Below are 15985 nucleotides of genomic sequence, written 5' to 3'. Positions count from 1 at the left end.
TCTGGGGCTGGGACAGCCCAGTGGTACCGCGCAGGTGACAGCGGAACACTGCGGTACCGGGACAGCGCAGGTGACAGCGGAGCGCTGCGGTACCGGGACAGCGCAGGTGACAGCGGAACACTGCGGTACCGGGACAGCGCAGGTGACAGCGGAGCGCTGCGGTACCAGGACAGCCCAGTGGTACCGCGCAGGTGACGGTGGAACACTGCGGTACCGGGACAGCGCAGGTGACAGCGGAGCGCTCCGCAGCCACCGAGCCGCTCCCAAAGCCACCGCTGGCCGCGGGATGCGACAGACGCGCTCCTAATGCCAACCTGCGGGGCTCGGAGTGCCAAAAGGCAACGGAGCCGGCCGAAGCCTCATTTTTATGAATGCCTAATGACCACTCAATCATTAACATCAACCTTTAAAAAGCAAATGCAGCACCTACAGTGTTCATTACCCTCCCCCTCCCCCCCTTTCAGGGTCTCAATCGAGTCAGTCAAGCGTGCAAACCGATCCTGTCGCCAGCAAAAGCATTTCCTTTCACTGTGGTCAGCCAAAAGCAGGGGAAAAAAATGGAAGTGACTTGGAGTTATGGCACCAAAAAGGCCAGACAAGCAAGGAAATAATCAACTCCACATGAGCCACTTCGAGCCCATCACAATGAAAAGGGCCTACGACTAACCCCAGGAAAGGTCAGCGGGACTATGGGGGTCAGAAGCTGAAAAAGGCAATAGCGAGCAGCTGCCAGCTGCAATAAGAATCAATGTGTTCCTAATTACACTCCGAAGAGAAGGCTCGAGCGCCGGGAAACGCCAGGCTGTAATCACAGCTTGGGCAGAAAACATTCAAGTGCTCCCGTTTTACCCTTCTCCACCTCGAGCACTGGAGCTGCAGTTTGTGCGCTACTAAATCACAGGAAGCCGAGAGCTGGAGATAAGGAACCAGGCAGCTACAGAAGGGTTGGGGATTTTGTAAAAAAAATACCGTAATTAAGCATTTGTGTTGGAATTACGGCATCACCAAAGAGAGGATTTTGCGAGCGTAAGCAATAAAATTACATTCTTCAAAGGGATTTTGCATGTGCTTTTAGGAAACACACAGAACTCTGCCGAACAGTCCCATACGCCTGGGATTTTCTTAATGCCCAGAAAAAACATGTGAAAAGGAAAACCCCGGAAAAATCAGTTTGCTGACAGTAACCCTATAAACCAAGCGTGAGAGACACAAACAGGTCAGAACACAATGAAACAGACGCCAAGGGATCCGCAGAAACACTGAGGGGAGAGGCAGTCAAAAATTACAAGAAAAAGCATTCTTTGATGTTCTGTTCATATTTATTTATTGCATTTTAAACAAATGAAAGTGCACCCTCCAGATCCTTATCAGAAGGATAAGGATCTCCTGAATAAAGGAGAGAAATTACAGTTGCTCAAACTTTGCAATCCTCAGCTTGGATTTCAGAAATGCCTCCACATTTCTGCCCATACCCATGCCCGGCACCCACGGCCATCAGTGCTCAGCCAGATCCAAGTGCTACCTATGCCAATTCCCACCTAAGGATTCAACTGGTATTTTACCTCTTTTTAGGTAACATGTATTTTTATAAGCAGCCTTGCATGGAGCTTTTTTCTTGCTTCACACCCCATTTAACCCCCCATGAATCAAGTGATGAATCCAAAGAACAATGCTGGGGCTAAAGTCCCTTCTCAATTGTGCAGCAATTTCTAATGGCATATCACTGTTCATAGAACAGCTTGAATTGGAAGGGACCTTAAAGACCTGAAAGTTGATATTTTTGTCAAAATACAGAGCAAATGTTTGCTTGGGTGGCAGATGGCAGGAAAAACAAACAGTGCTGAGCAAACGAGACAGTGACTGAGCCCCAGAGAGGACAGGGGATCCCACATCCTGATGGTCTTTCTCAATAATCGGGCAGATGTGTTTCCTACATAGCTATAAAACACCCTAAATATTGTCATTAATTTACTCAAACTGCTCTAGGTAAGGTCCAGTGGCGCAGGACAAAGGTGACAAAAGAAGAGGTTAAGCAACTGAGGAAAAAATAGAAGTATTAGCCCATGTATAAACCATGGCCAAGAGGCTGTGTGCCTCAAAGATGGAGAAGGAGGTATTTTTTATTGGATTTTTCTATTTTGATTTCAGGCCTGGAAAGTCTCATGGTTGGTATCAGCTGTTGGACTCGCATCAAAGTTTAGCCTTCCATTAATCTTTTGAGTTATATGTGAGGCTGATAGAGATTTTTTTTTTCTAGAAGACAGTTAAGATTACTCAGATACTTAATTTGCACTCCAATATTTCAAAAACACCTTGACTTTAGAACCTTGGTCTTGGCGTACATATGGTCTTGATAGAAGAACGCATGCTTTGGCATGGACTGGAGGAATGGATTTGGGAGCCGAGGGAAGGAAATTTAACAGTTTGTGTACTGTGCCTCGGCACACACAGATGAAAACACTCCCCAGTCACGACTCTGCTCCAGAGACACATCTGTGCTCCGAGGGGGGAGGGCTGGGGTTCCCGTCCTGCCATTCCAACACCGGTCACAGCAAGACAGGCACCAGGAGAAAAATAAATAAATCATCCCAGAAGCCACACTTTCTTCTCCACGAACAGGCATAACAATTAGTTTAATTTTATTATTAACGTCAGCAAAGGAGCTGAGACAGTCCCCCTGCTGCCACACTAATGAATTGGGAATGGCTCCTGCCTCCTCTGGCCTGGGGGAAGTGAGAGAACAGAGCATTAGCCTGATACATAGTTCTGCTGGGCTGCAATTATGCTTAAATGCCTAAATCAGGGCTTTCAGCCCCCAAGCGAGCTAAGGGTATCATTAGTTTAACAGTTCCATCACAGTAGGCCAAATACATACAAAATTCTCACCCTTTGCTCTTCGAGGCCCCCCCAGAGCTCCCCTGTCCTGCTCTCTCCTGCTTCGGCACTACTTGGCCTCACATCTCCACTTTCTTCCCCACATTTAGCTCAACCCCTGTGCCATACCCCTGAAGGGACACCTGTGACAGCTCCGCTGCCTTCACTCATGTCCCCAAGGGTCCTTGGGCCAACACCTCCTCCCCTCCTTCCTCAGGGCTGGCCTCAGCCTCGGAGAGAGGCGCCTGCTTTACTTCTCCAGCTCTGGTTTTGAGCAAGAATGAGATTTCGCAACCAGTTTTTCAGCCAATTTAAAGATGGGCTGCTGCCGAGGAGGGCAGCAACACCTTCCTTCAGGACCTGGCTTGCATTCTCCTATCTGCACCACGGATCCTGCGGCCAGCAAGTGAGTCAGATCTGCTGGCAGATCCAGCTGAAAACTCAGCCAGAGAAAAAATGAGGTTCAGTTTTCACCTGGATGAGGGAGCAGTTTCAGCTCCCCGTGCAGTCCTGGAGCACCAGCCCAAAGGAGGGGCTGGGAATGGACATCCAACAACAGGAACTTAGCACTCGAACAGCATGAGGCCTCAGCTCAACTCACGAAGCACCACCCTGGTATGTTGAATAAAACCTGGACTGCGAGAATGTGTGCAAAAATGAAGAAAAATATACAAAACCGAACTCCAAGTGAGCCATGCCCCTTTTCTCAAGGGAGCTAGGGAACTCGCCATCCTAATTATCCAAGCTACAGGTGCACACACCACAGCAAGCTGGAGTAACTGCCTCAGGAGGTGGGTTTTTTCCCTCCAAAAAGTTTGTATTTGGCATGTCAAGGACCATCACCCATGATTATAATTTGTCCACGTTTTCTAAAACCAAAATCCAGCATGAATAAAAAATAAAAAGGACTAGAACCACAGTCTTGTTTGGTCGTCAGAAAAAGCTGTCAGACTCTCAGACAAAGGTGCTTGTGTCCACACAGGCTGCCTAAAGGTCCTCTTCCAGTGGCACTCTCTCACCTGGGTGGTTTAGCCCTAAGAGAACACTGATGGAAAGAACTGGAACCATGGCTCAGCTCTGTTAGAGGACAGCAAGCTCATTCCCCAGGCAATTCCACATGAGCACTGACACCTCGTCCTTTGGTAGCCTCCAGCAAGCAACAGCTCTAAAAAACGCAGACAAATGGGTTCTTTTAGCTGTGCTAGCCCGAGTCCAACTCGGTCTGTCGTAACTTGCAGGGATCCATGCTATCCGTGAGCCCTTAAAGGGAAGCACAGCCATTAAATCCACACCTGCAGCCAGAATTTATAGCAACCTCATCTACTGCTGCCTTACATCATAGGCAATTAGGAGCCTGTGAACTCATGGCTGCAGGATATGGGAGGTGCACTGGAACGGAGAGCCGAGCCTGTGTTACAGCACAGTCGCTAGGCACCTTAGAATTCACCGCGCTGGACCTGCGCTCGCACTGGAGCAGCAGACCCATGTGGGCTCTGCTTTCTAAACAAAAGGGCTGCCCTGCACTCCAAGTCACCGCTTCCCCTCTCGTTACAGCTGTCCGCACGCTGTCACAGGCAATGCCAACACTCCCTGCTGCTGGACCCAGGCTCCAGGCAGAACAATGCTTATTAAAAAGCAAACCAGCTAACCAGGGACAGCTGAGGGAGAGAGCAGGAAAGACCCCGGCCTTTCCTCCCCCGATTAAAACAAGCCTTCACACAATCCATCCTCCAGCCTTACAGTAATTCAGTTTTACTGCTCTCCTCCCCTCCCTTCCCCCATGCTCAAAAGACCAAACCTGGTTTCAAAATTGAAGTCCGAGCTCTCTGGCAAACACGCTTCTGCACTTCTTCACCTCGAGGGAAGGAATCCTGACACGACTGACAACATTGCTTAGCCAAAGGAGCCCCTTTGCCTCAGGCCCAGATAAAAGCAGCAGCTTGGCAGAAAAAGAAATGAAAAAATGGTGTTGGTCAGGCCAGGTTTGCTACAACAAACCAACCTGGCTCCCAGGCAAGGAGAGGGGTAGGGGACCACGGGGGAAAGAGAGGGAGGCTTTGGGTTGGCTTTGCTCAGTGGTGGTGCACAATCCAGCACCGGTGTAGCTTCCCGCCTCCTTCCACATGCCAGAAGAGCCAAAGGAGAGCGCTGATCCCAGGGAGAGAGGCAGCAGTCACCATGAAGCTCTGGCCTGAGGGTTTGGCTCCTCCAGCCCTTCTGCTCCACTCACTGCGGCCAAGCCCAAGCTGCCAGCTCAGCCCTGCCAGCAGCAGGGACCCCTGCCCAGGGCTGGGGGCACTCGGGGCAGCACCCTCACCGTGGCAGGTCAGAGCCCAAACCACCTCCTGCAAATCGGGGCCATGGCAGCTGTTCCCAGGAGAACCAGTTCAAACATGAGCAACTGATAGGAGAGGAGTTAAGTTTCATCACAGGGACCAGGGAGAAATTTCCGCCAGGTTCACCTGACTGTGCCCTGTTCTCACTCGCTCAGACATATCCCGCTTTGCCGAACAGGATTTCTGTTTGGACATCCAACAGCAGACCGGCAAATCCTGGGGACACCTACCCAAAGGAAGATGGATGCCACAGCCACAGCTTCGGCACGTAGGAAGAAAGTTCCAGACTCTTCATAGCAAATCAACTCCCCCACGAGACTTTAATGCCGAGCTCAGCAACATGGGGGCCCTGCAAAGATAACCGGCTGCCGGGATTGATTCCATCCCACGTTAGCATCCATCAGATAGCAAGAAAAACAAGATTAAGCAGCACCACGGCATTAGTCTTCATTTAAACTTGGCAAAGAAAGCAAATGTTTCTTTTTTGTTGGCTTCTCTCTGTGTGTTTTTTAAAGCAGTCCCCGGCTCAGCCAGGGAAAGGTGCCTGGACTGTTTAATGTTGGGGGATTAGAAGGGACAACATTTGTACACTCGACAGAGCCCAGATAAGCAGAGAGTGCTTGGGTTAAGCAGGCAAGCATCTGCCTCCTGCAATATATACATTGTCCCAGTGAAAATAAACAGCTTCACACCTTTGGCTCTGAGAAGGACTTGAGCTTCTTCTGCATCCTCAACCTGCAGCCTCTCCACTCAAGGCTGAAGGGTCAGAAGGGTGAAGTTTACTCGCAGTTCCCTTATTCCAAGTCTAAGGCTGGAAACTTTCTGTCTCCTCCCGCACTGGGTAGAGTCTTTGCTGCTGCACATTAGGGCTGGTGTGCTTCCTCGTGTTCACTGTGCCCAGAGCTGTTTCAGACAAACTCTGAACACGTACACTTTCTACACGTGCTGGTTACGTACAAGCCACGACAAACACACTGATTAGGAAAAATGCTAACTTGGAAACTGGACCCTTTTTTAAGTGCTCAGCCACTAAGTCCATAATCTAGAAAACCACTCCTCAATTTAATGCTGTCACCCCAGTCACTGGAAATCACAGGGCTGAAGACTCCAGCCATACCACTGCAGTACCCACCACCTACAGTCTGCTCCAAACTCCTCTCTGGTCCATCTCGATGCACAATTTGGGAGTGCAATCTGCACCCCAGAACCATGCCTCAGTCTGAATAGCTGAATTTAAAATCATATCATTAAGTTTGAAATTTCAACATACTTAGAGAGTTTTGATAATAACATTTTTGATTACATCCGTTGCCAGCTTCCTTCTACACCCTGACAGAGATTTAAAGTACACATTCCTATTTCATTCTGCAACAGAGATTAGTGGCAGGAACAGAAAACATCTTCTGTTCCAAAAAACCCTCGGGGTTTTCCTCCTTCTCTTGCATTTTATTAGAGGAGTCTCAAATCTCCATCAAGCTGCAATACACTGTCACTGCAAAGCATTTAAGGCAACAAGTATCTGAGTGCTACACTGAAACACACCTTCGGAAAAAGCTCCTGAAACAAAAAGAGATTTCCAAGGCTATCCCAAAGGTGAAAGTGCTCCCCAGCAGTAACAGCCCTCAGCAAGCTTTATGAAAATTTGAACCTACGCTTGAGCATATGGCACGCAGAGCCCTAATTCAAGAACTTTTGTGAACTCATTGTGGGGAAGGGGGGGAAACAAAGGAAAACCACATGCTATTGTTTATTTTGACTCTGCAATACATTTAATCTACATGGAGTTGGAACATTACACAGCAAAACTCCTCAGCTCCCAGAAATTATGTACAACCAACAGCAGCAAAGCCCATTCCCCAAAGGGAAAATGCCATTTTAAGTATGTTATCTTGACCCCACAGAGCACAAAAACTCTCCAAAATGCAGCTGAAAGCTGCCACCAATGCTTCCAACCCCACACCCCAAGAGCCTGGGATCAAGGCAAGGCTACTGGCACTCATGACACAAGGAAAGCCAAAGCTGGGGACTTCCAGCAACCTGACCTCAAGCTATTTAAGCTTTTCTCACTAAGACTGTGACTGCCTGGGGGGGTCCCTGAGCAGGAGGAGCCCCAGGCATCTCACACCTTCTTTGAGCCTATCAACAGGAACAGACCTTGAAGCATTCCAAGACGTTAAAGCAACAAGACCCAGCATATGAACTGCCAAAGAATTATTCCAGTGTATCCACAGGGATGATAACAGATCTCACTGCGTGAATTCCACTGCTGTAGCTGCACAACTCCCTTCCAGCCCTGGATCCTACTGGAGGTGTGCTAACAAGGACTGCCCATGTGTCACTGAAGCCTTCGGTGTCCAGCTCCAGGACACCCCCGAGCACCTCCAGGAGCTGCGGCTCTGCTGATGAGCTACAGGTCTGCCCTGGCAGAACTGAAGAACCATCTTCCTAAATGTCATATTTCTGTTCAAAGCCACCCACTGCCATCCCCTCGTGCCCAGTGAGTTCACTCCCCCGACCCCAGTATTGCAGCTCCTTTACACAACTTCCCCTGGATGCAGAGCCCGCTGCCTCGCGCTGGGGCGCAGTCATTGCCAGCGAGGGACTGGAGCTGTGCAAGCTCACCCCGGGCAGGTGCCAGCACCAACACTCCTGCCTACAGCCAGGAGAATGTGCAGACAGGTGATGTCACGGCCAGAGCAGACAGGTGACATCGCAGCCCCAGCAGCCCACAAGCACCTTCTCCCCGTCCTGCTTGATCTTCTCCTGCACCTGGGAGCAGAGGCCTTTGGCACAGCCCCATCCTCGCCCTCGCCGGGCCGGGGGCTGGCGCAGACACAGGCTGCTGTGAGGTTTCAACAGGCTGAATGAAACGGTGAAGAAAGATGCTTTTCAGAGGGGGAGGGGAGGTACACACGTACTGAACAAATCATCTGTTTGGAGCGCTGGCTCCTACTTGTTCTCAGTTATATTATTCACTCAAGGGTGGATTAATCCATCACTGCAAAGGAATCTCCTGATCTCAGAGATAAAGGCAACAAGTCATGCACTGACTGTCTGTGGATCCTCCTGGAAATGGCCAGCCTTTCTCATGGCCTTATTTGGGCCGATCTATCGGCTCTCAACTAACAACAAGCAAGGAAAAAAAAAAAGAAAAAAGAAATTAAAAGCTGAAAACATACCACCTGTCTACAGTAACTTCAAGTGGATTGATCGGGAAGCAAGCAGGGCATTTCGATTTCAAACAATCACTGTTTGTTTCAGAAGGGGCCACATGAACTGTCCCCTTCCCTTGTTTCTGTTCCCCAGAAGAAGAACAGTCACCTGGGTCCTTATCATCCAAACCGGCATGGAAAAAAGATTAATTTCTTGCAAGAGTCTTTATAGTGAGGCCTTTTACCCAGAGAAATGGTTTCTTTAACTCACTGGGGACCGGGAAACAGTGCCATCCCATTCCCCTGCAGGAGCATCTCCAGCTAGAGCAGGCTGCACTTGGACAGAAGGTGCCTACACAGAATATAACAGCAATTCCAGGAGGCTGGACATCGCCAGCACGTCTGTGCTTCAGTAGATGCCACAGAGCGATTACAGAGACATTCAGCATCTGTCTGTTCCTCATCTAAGATTAAGAGAGGCCGAGAAGCTCCCCACAGCTCCCCTCTGGCTGGAGCTGGCAGCCCACCATGCCCAGGGCTCACCAGCACACAGAAGCTGAGCTGGCAGGGAATACTTGACAGGCAACACAACCCTCATACACCTTTGCAGAGACAAAACACCCTCAAACCCCTCCAAGAATGTACATTTGTGGTGCTCAGCCTCTTTGCCAAGACTGTTTCAATGACAAGCTGCCCACAGCTCAAGCCTTTTAGTCCTTGTCTTGGCATTTTGTAGGTTCATTGCAAAGAAAACCACGGGCTGCGAGGCAGAGCCTCCATACACTGCGAGGAAGGAAGCATTAAACTTCACTTTGAATTAAACAAATAAGACTAAACCACTTGGTTCATTATCAGATTCAATGGTTGGAGTCTGCAGGGAAAGCTAAACAGCCGAACCCAGGGTATAAATCAAAGACATGATCAGAGAGACAGGTGAGGCCGAGGGTGTGGTTTCACCTCTCAGCTCAGCCACTGCCAAAGGGATGGTCTTCTCCTTCCCCGGCACGCTCAGCTCCCCTGCCCCAGCTCCCTCCTGCTGCCAAGCTGATGGCAATATCCCAGCCAAGCTGGTCTTGCTCACTCTGAGCTTTAGGGAATTATTTTATCCTTTTCCCGTGCTGTTTCTGGGAGCTGGACTGGTTCAACTGGGCATTTCCAGAGGCAGGAGATGGAGGGAGCTGGCCAGAACCCCTCCCTCTCTGCAAGGCACCCACCCTTGGCTCAGCAGCAGAGTGAGCACACAGGATCAGGAGACAGCAAAGCCAATTTAGAAGCCAGTGCTGCCAAAAGGGTCCATCCCCCCACCAGCCCCTCCAGCCCCCCAGGGCCTTCCTAGTCATCCAAGTGGAAGATTTAGCAACTCTACCTGCAGGGCAAGATCCAGGAAAGTTTGGGGCTTGGGTATTTTTTTTTTTTTGAAGGGTTAGCTGGAGTCACTCCCCTGCGGCTGCTCCAGTGCTGGATTCCCGCAGCAGGGAAGAGGCAGGAATGTACCTGCCACCTCCTGCAGCAGCGAGTCCTCCGACGTGGCTGTAACGTGAAACTGCGCCCAAGGAGCTGGGAAGGGGGAAAAAAGGGGGGAAAAAGAAAAAAAAAATAGAGTCCCACCTGGCTAGAAGAGCTCCAAGACATCTCATAGGTATGGAAAATGGGAAAACAACCCACCTTATATGATTGTTTTCCCTCCTGTTGAAAGACAGCAGGTATTTCTCACACAGAAAGAATGAGTATGGGCTTAATGGAATTGGCAGGTGTTCTGGATGTACAAGGCTCAATACCTTACTGGGCTGAGCAAGCATTTCCCCCAAAGTGGTGGCTGTCACTGGAGAACCATCATCCCCACCAGAAAGAGAGAAGTGAGCTAGGGAATGCAAGTGGAAAACTCTGACAACACTCAGCCCTGGAAGCTGTACTGAGCCATCTACCAAGGAAATTACTGGAAGAACACTCAACTGAAAAAAGTGAACATATAGACACACACAGAGGAAACTATCTCGTCAAGAAATTCTGGGGCCAGCATAGCTGGAGACCTCCCAACAGCCAAAGTAACACAGCAAAGAGGTTTTTGCTGACTTTGCCAAAGACAAACAACATCCCAGAGCAAATGATGCAGGAAAAGGGAACACACAATAGCAGGGTTTGCTCAGGGAGGCCTCCAGGAAAGCAGAAAGTGAGTAGGAAAGGGAAAACACCTGGAGAACCGACCAAGTACCAGCCCAAACAACAAAAAAGGTCCAAATTAACAAAATGCATCAAAATGGCAAAAATAGTGGACAGAGAACACAGTTTGGTGCCCAAGTACCAGCTTTAAGAGTCAGGATTGCAAGGCAAGCTGCAAATTCCCATTTAAGGAGGAAATTTGACCAGTTCCACTTGAAACAAGGTTTTTAGCTCAGTCTCACCCCAGCTGCAGATAGCAACTGGCTCTGAAGCTCCCCGGCCCACTGAAACGCCAAAAACCAGAGAACTGACAGCAGACCACTGCAGTGAGGAGGCAGGGGCAGGACTCAGCTCAAGGGAGCCACTCACTAGTCAGAGCTCATAAGCAAGGCAGGAGACAAAAACCTGACTCTACATACAAAGGGCAAGTTTACAGTATCAATTAATTAATACAAATGAGATGTTGCCTAACAAAAGATGAGGTGCCAATTAAAGCGATTCCATAAAAAACACTACCTGAGATACCCAATCCCAGCAGGTCTGTGGGTGAAAACCTGCTCAGTCTCAGGGCTTCTGGTACTAAACCAAAGGTTTCGAAGCCTTGTGGAAGCTCACCAACAGGTTCACCACATTCCCATGTCATTTTGTACAGGATTGTGTGCCAAGACCACAGCACTGCGATGAAACCCCTCAAGAGTCACATCTGTGAACATGGGAACAAGGAAGATGCAGAGCAGGAGGCTTTCCACCACAGGCTCAAAGGCCTGGAGAAACAGAGGAGGTAAAGGAGCTCTTGGAGAAGGCGTGAAGAGTGGGTTTGGTGGGTGATATGGGAAATCCAGGTGAAGCTCAATGCCTTCTTATACACACAACTAGAAACAGTTCACATGACCTGCAGGGAACCGTCTCAACACAGCTCATTCTATGGGCACATAAAAACACTCAGAGACCAGCCCCTGACCCACAGCTCCTCACAGCCAGCCCTGCAAACAACCTGAAATCACAGCAGCTGGTCCTGTACACACCCAGTCACACCAACCCTACGGGAGAAGGTGCTGCTGACTGTTCCACTGCATCAGAAAATAGCTTTATTCCCCAAATGATTTCATCACCACAGGCTACCCCATTAGGTTTTTTTGGCACTGAGACTTTGTTGGTCTTGCAGGTCATGGTAGTGCCTCACCTTGAGCACCCACCAATTAATGCCCTGGTCGTGGTACACCTGAGGCCCCATCAGGCAGAGCAGATGGGCTGTGGGACAGGCAGAGGGGGATTTATGAGACGCTGGACCCTGATGTGGCTGTGCACTCACAATCCATTGCTTTGCCTCCCCATTTCCACATCTGCAGAAGCAGTCTTTAAACAAGCCAGGGTATTTTTAAGCTCCGACAGTTAAAATCCTCAAGTGACATCACCTGAAGTCAGAGCACAGCTGCCTTATTCCTCTGGCACACCAGCAAGCCAAAGTAAGCAGGAGCCCCGTTTATGGGCTTACAGCACACCTTGAGATAATGAAAGCACTGGCGGGACTTGCCCTGCACGGTCAAGCCTCTCCCTGCAAGGCTTTTTTTCCACCCCCTCCTCAGTTTTGGGGTAAAACCCAAAAATTTTAGCACCAGAGCAGCCCAGTGATCCAACAGAGGTTGCACACAGGGGAGGGCCAGCCCAAACCCCACTGCCACTATCCCGGGGTTTGGGGGCAAAGAAGCAGAGAAAAGGGATGAAAAATCCCCAAGACTGCACGAAGGATGGCAAAAAGCAGCCCCTCAAGCTACTTCCCGTGGTGTACCTGAGCTTGCCCGCCCACACTTCACCTTGCACACACGGGTACACGGCCTTTAGGAGCACTCAGAGCAGCTTAAGGGTGTAAATCACATTAATCCAGGCGACAAAGCCACATCCCGCTCATCCTCGGCTGAGTTACTAATCCCTCCACACCGCAGGTTCCCATCTCACTTCCTACCCCTTGAGGAGGAAAAAAAAAAAAATACCTTTTAACATGATAGGTAACTCAGTGGATCCCACCTTCTATCTGAGTCTAGCTTTCAACAGCTTTGAGCAACAGTCATGGGTCTCCCCACAAGCCTGAGGATTTTCTGGGATGCAGACCAAGCCAGTCAGAGGCTTCCCTCTTCTTATGGAAAGGGGAATACAGGTCAAAAATATTTATTTCTTTTTAATCACTCCATTAGCAAGTCCTCCCCACAAGATAGGCTTGCAGCTGCTTTGAAAAAGCAGGGCTTGGTTTCAATGCGTTTGACTCATGCTCTCGACACCTACTTTAATTTGGTGGAACAAAAGCATGCTGGCAGTAATTAAGGCAAATAATATCAAGTTCAACAGAAAAGCATTAAGAAATAGTGCTGGGAAACGTTCGCTGTGCATTTTTGGAATATAGAAGGAGCTGGCCGTCGCCCGCAGCAACCGCTACCACAAAAGCACTTTTTCTCCTTAAAGCAGCTACGGGCAGGCTGTACATCCCATAAATCGCAACTGTCAAAACTCCCGAGCCGTGGGAGATGGGGAGAAAAGCAAACGGGCTCCACACAGCTCGGCTGGGAGCGCCAGCACCCCAGGATCACCTGCTTTGTTAGAGGAAAACGCCGGGCCACGAAGGACAAAACCGCAGAGAACCAAAGCTTCCACGCTGCCCGTAACCTCGGTGACCCTGGCTGGTGTTTGGGTTGGTAAATTGTATTTCTGGTGCATGTGTGAAAGATACAGCTCGCAGAGTAAACAGCCCTTCAGAGCTGACAGCTTTACAGCCACGGGCTCGGCGCGACTACTCCTTCCCAGGGGCAGCAAAGCAGATGGGGAAAGCAGTAAAATAATAATTAAAAAGAAAAAGCTACATAAAGCCATCACATTTACCCTTTCACCAACCCTTTACACAGTTACGAGGCGGGAGCAAAATAAACATTGCCTGTTTTCTGCCCGACAGTGTGTCACGGCTGAAAAACACATCCCTTTTGGTTTAAAAAACATCTCTATTGGAAGCATGGGACAGACGACTGGAAAGTTCTTCCATCAGAAGTCAGGAACTATACCATTTATATTTGTTTTTGGCAAAGAGACAGACGAAGCAAGGGAAAGTAATTTAAAATTCAAGAATCGCGTGGCTTTAAGAAGGTAGGCAGCTTAATGCAATAAAAATAATAATAACAGAGATAAGACGTCAGGATGCTTTACAGCCAGAGACCTCAGGCATCACACACCACCTCCTGCCTTAGGGACTGACTTTCCACCGCTCTAATTGCAGAGAGAAGTGACCTTACAGGTTAAAAACATTGAGATTAACCATTTTAAGGCGGTTAAGAGGCTGGACGCGACCCCATACCCATCCCCTACGGCACCTCCTTCAAGCAGAGCAGCGTTTAAATGACAAATAGAGTGGAGCGGAGGCGCGTTCCGTGCGAAACGAGACCATAAATCAGAGCCGGGCAGCTCGGAGGGCTCGTCCCGCTCGCCCGAGCGCTGCGCACCGGCTCAGCCCCGCGCACCGAGGGGCACGGAGCGGAGCCGGGCGGCGCGGACGAGCCCTGCGGGGCGACAGCAGCCGCCACCTGCGCTCGCCCCTCCCGGAGGAGCCGCGCTCGCCCGCGTTACCTCTCCGCCGCGCCCCCTCCCTGGTCCCGGTCCTGGTCCTGGTGCCGGTGCCGCTCGGCGGCGGCTCGCCAGGACATTCCAGGCTGGGGCGGGCGTCCCGGCGGGCGGGAGCCTCCATCCAGCGCCGCCCGGCCGCTCGGCGCCGCTTATCTCCCCCCGCGCTGCGCTCCCCGCCCCGCTCCCACCGGCGCCCCGTGTCGGGGGAGGCGCCGCCGCCCCGCCCCGCCCCGCGGAGCGAACCACCGCCGGCCGGGGTGGGGGAGCACGGGTGCCCCGCGGGCGGACCCACCGCCCGAGGAGGGGAGGGAGCGGGCGGCGGTGAGCGCGGCCCGAGCGTGCGGCGAGCGGGGCGCTGCGGGCCCTTTAAGGGGAACGGGAGGGGCGGCGGGGATGCACGTGCGCGCGGGGCGCCGCGGGGTCCGTGCGCTGCCGGGCCGAGCTCGGCCGAGAGACCGCGCCCCCGAGCCGCCGGGACCCGCGGCACCGCGCCCCCGAGCCGCCGGGACCCGGCATCCGTGTGAGCCGGGACCCGCGCCCCCGAGCCTCCGGGACCCGCGGCACCGCGCCCCCGAACCGCCGGGACCCGGCATCCGTGTGAGCCGGGACCCGCGGCACCGCGCCCCCCGAGCCTCCGGGACCCGCGGCACCGCGCCCCCGAACCGTCGGGACCCGCGGCACCGCGCCCCCGAACCGCCGGGACCCGGCATCCGTGTGAGCCGGGACCCGCGGTACCGCGCCCCCGAGCCGCCGGGACCCGGCATCCGTGTGAGCCGGGACCCGCGGCACCGCGCCCCCCGAGCCTCCGGGACCCGGCATCCGTGTGAGCCGGGACCCGCGGGGCGCGGCCCCGAACCGCCGGGACCCGGCATCCGTGTGAGCCGGGACCCGCGGTACCGCGCCCCCGAACCGCCGGGACCCGGCATCCGTGTGAGCCGGGACCCGCGGTACCGCGCCCCCGAACCGCCGGGACCCGGCATCCGTGTGAGCCGGGACCCGCGGTACCGCGCCCCCGAACCGCCGGGACCCGGCATCCGTGTGAGCCGGGACCCGCGGGACGCGGCCCCGAGCAGCAGGTGCACCGGGCACCCGCGGGGCTGGCAAGGCAGGGACCGGGCGCCCGCCCGGCCGGAGCGCCCACGTGTGCGCCACCGGGCACCGAGCGGCCGCGCACCCGCTCGCCTGCGCTGCCACGGGACCGGTGCAGCCCCGGGCGGCCGCAGAGCCGCGCTCCCGTGCAGCTCCCGCACCCGCACCACCTTGCCACCTGCCCCCTGGGCGTGACAGTCACCCACGCAGCCGGGCAGCCTGTGCCCCGCTCCGAGCACCGCAGCGCCGCTCACCTGGGCGGCCTCCCGGGAGCCTCCGCCTCGGCGAGTGCAGAGGTCAGCCCGTGCCCACTTCCACGCCGCAGAGCCCACGGTTCCCACTCCGGCTCTCCTGCACGCGGTTGTATGTTCAGAGTGTCGCTGGAGTGAGGGAGTGGCTCTCGCCCTTTCCAAAGGGCTGGGAAGTGCCCCCACACATGCTCCATGCATCATCCTTCTCCAGATGACGCCACCAAGAACCCAGTATTGGGGCTAAAAATAGCAAAAAGGGGCTTTATCAAGAGCTCATACTGTGCCCAAACCATTGACCCCTTCCAAAAGAACCCAAATACACCCAAAATATGCCCAAAATGCCTTGGGTTTGTTTGGTTTTTTTTTTTGGAATTTGCCCTTACTGTTGCATTCACAAGTGGTAGCTGGAAAGGGATTTATCCCAAGGAGAGTTTCACCTGAAAAGACTTCAGCACGACATGGACTGCAAAGAAACACAGATGCTATGTTTAAAAATAAAGAAATAAATAAGCTTAACCCC

General features: G+C 52.5%; 1 protein-coding gene across 5 annotated transcripts in view; it reads right to left on the bottom strand.

The window, feature by feature from the left end:
- The window catches only part of CDON (cell adhesion associated, oncogene regulated), a 59623-nt gene extending 45295 nt beyond the window's left edge, over nt 1-14328 (bottom strand). For 4 of the 5 annotated variants that reach the window (XR_010993560.1, XM_068172015.1, XM_068172014.1 and 1 more), the window contains exon 1: nt 14129-14328. The gene's annotated coding sequence lies outside the window, so the exon portion shown is untranslated. Of the gene's footprint in view, nt 1-4672; nt 5029-14128 lie in introns of those variants that run through there. The other variant, XM_068172016.1, reaches the window with a different exon arrangement.
- Nucleotides 14329-15985: the final 1657 nt, after the last annotated feature.

This window comes from Anomalospiza imberbis, chromosome 24 (genome assembly GCF_031753505.1).
Source record: "Anomalospiza imberbis isolate Cuckoo-Finch-1a 21T00152 chromosome 24, ASM3175350v1, whole genome shotgun sequence".
NCBI lineage: Eukaryota > Metazoa > Chordata > Aves > Passeriformes > Viduidae > Anomalospiza > Anomalospiza imberbis.
The sequence above is the reverse complement of the archived record's forward strand: the minus strand, read 5'-3'. Positions and strand labels throughout refer to the sequence as shown.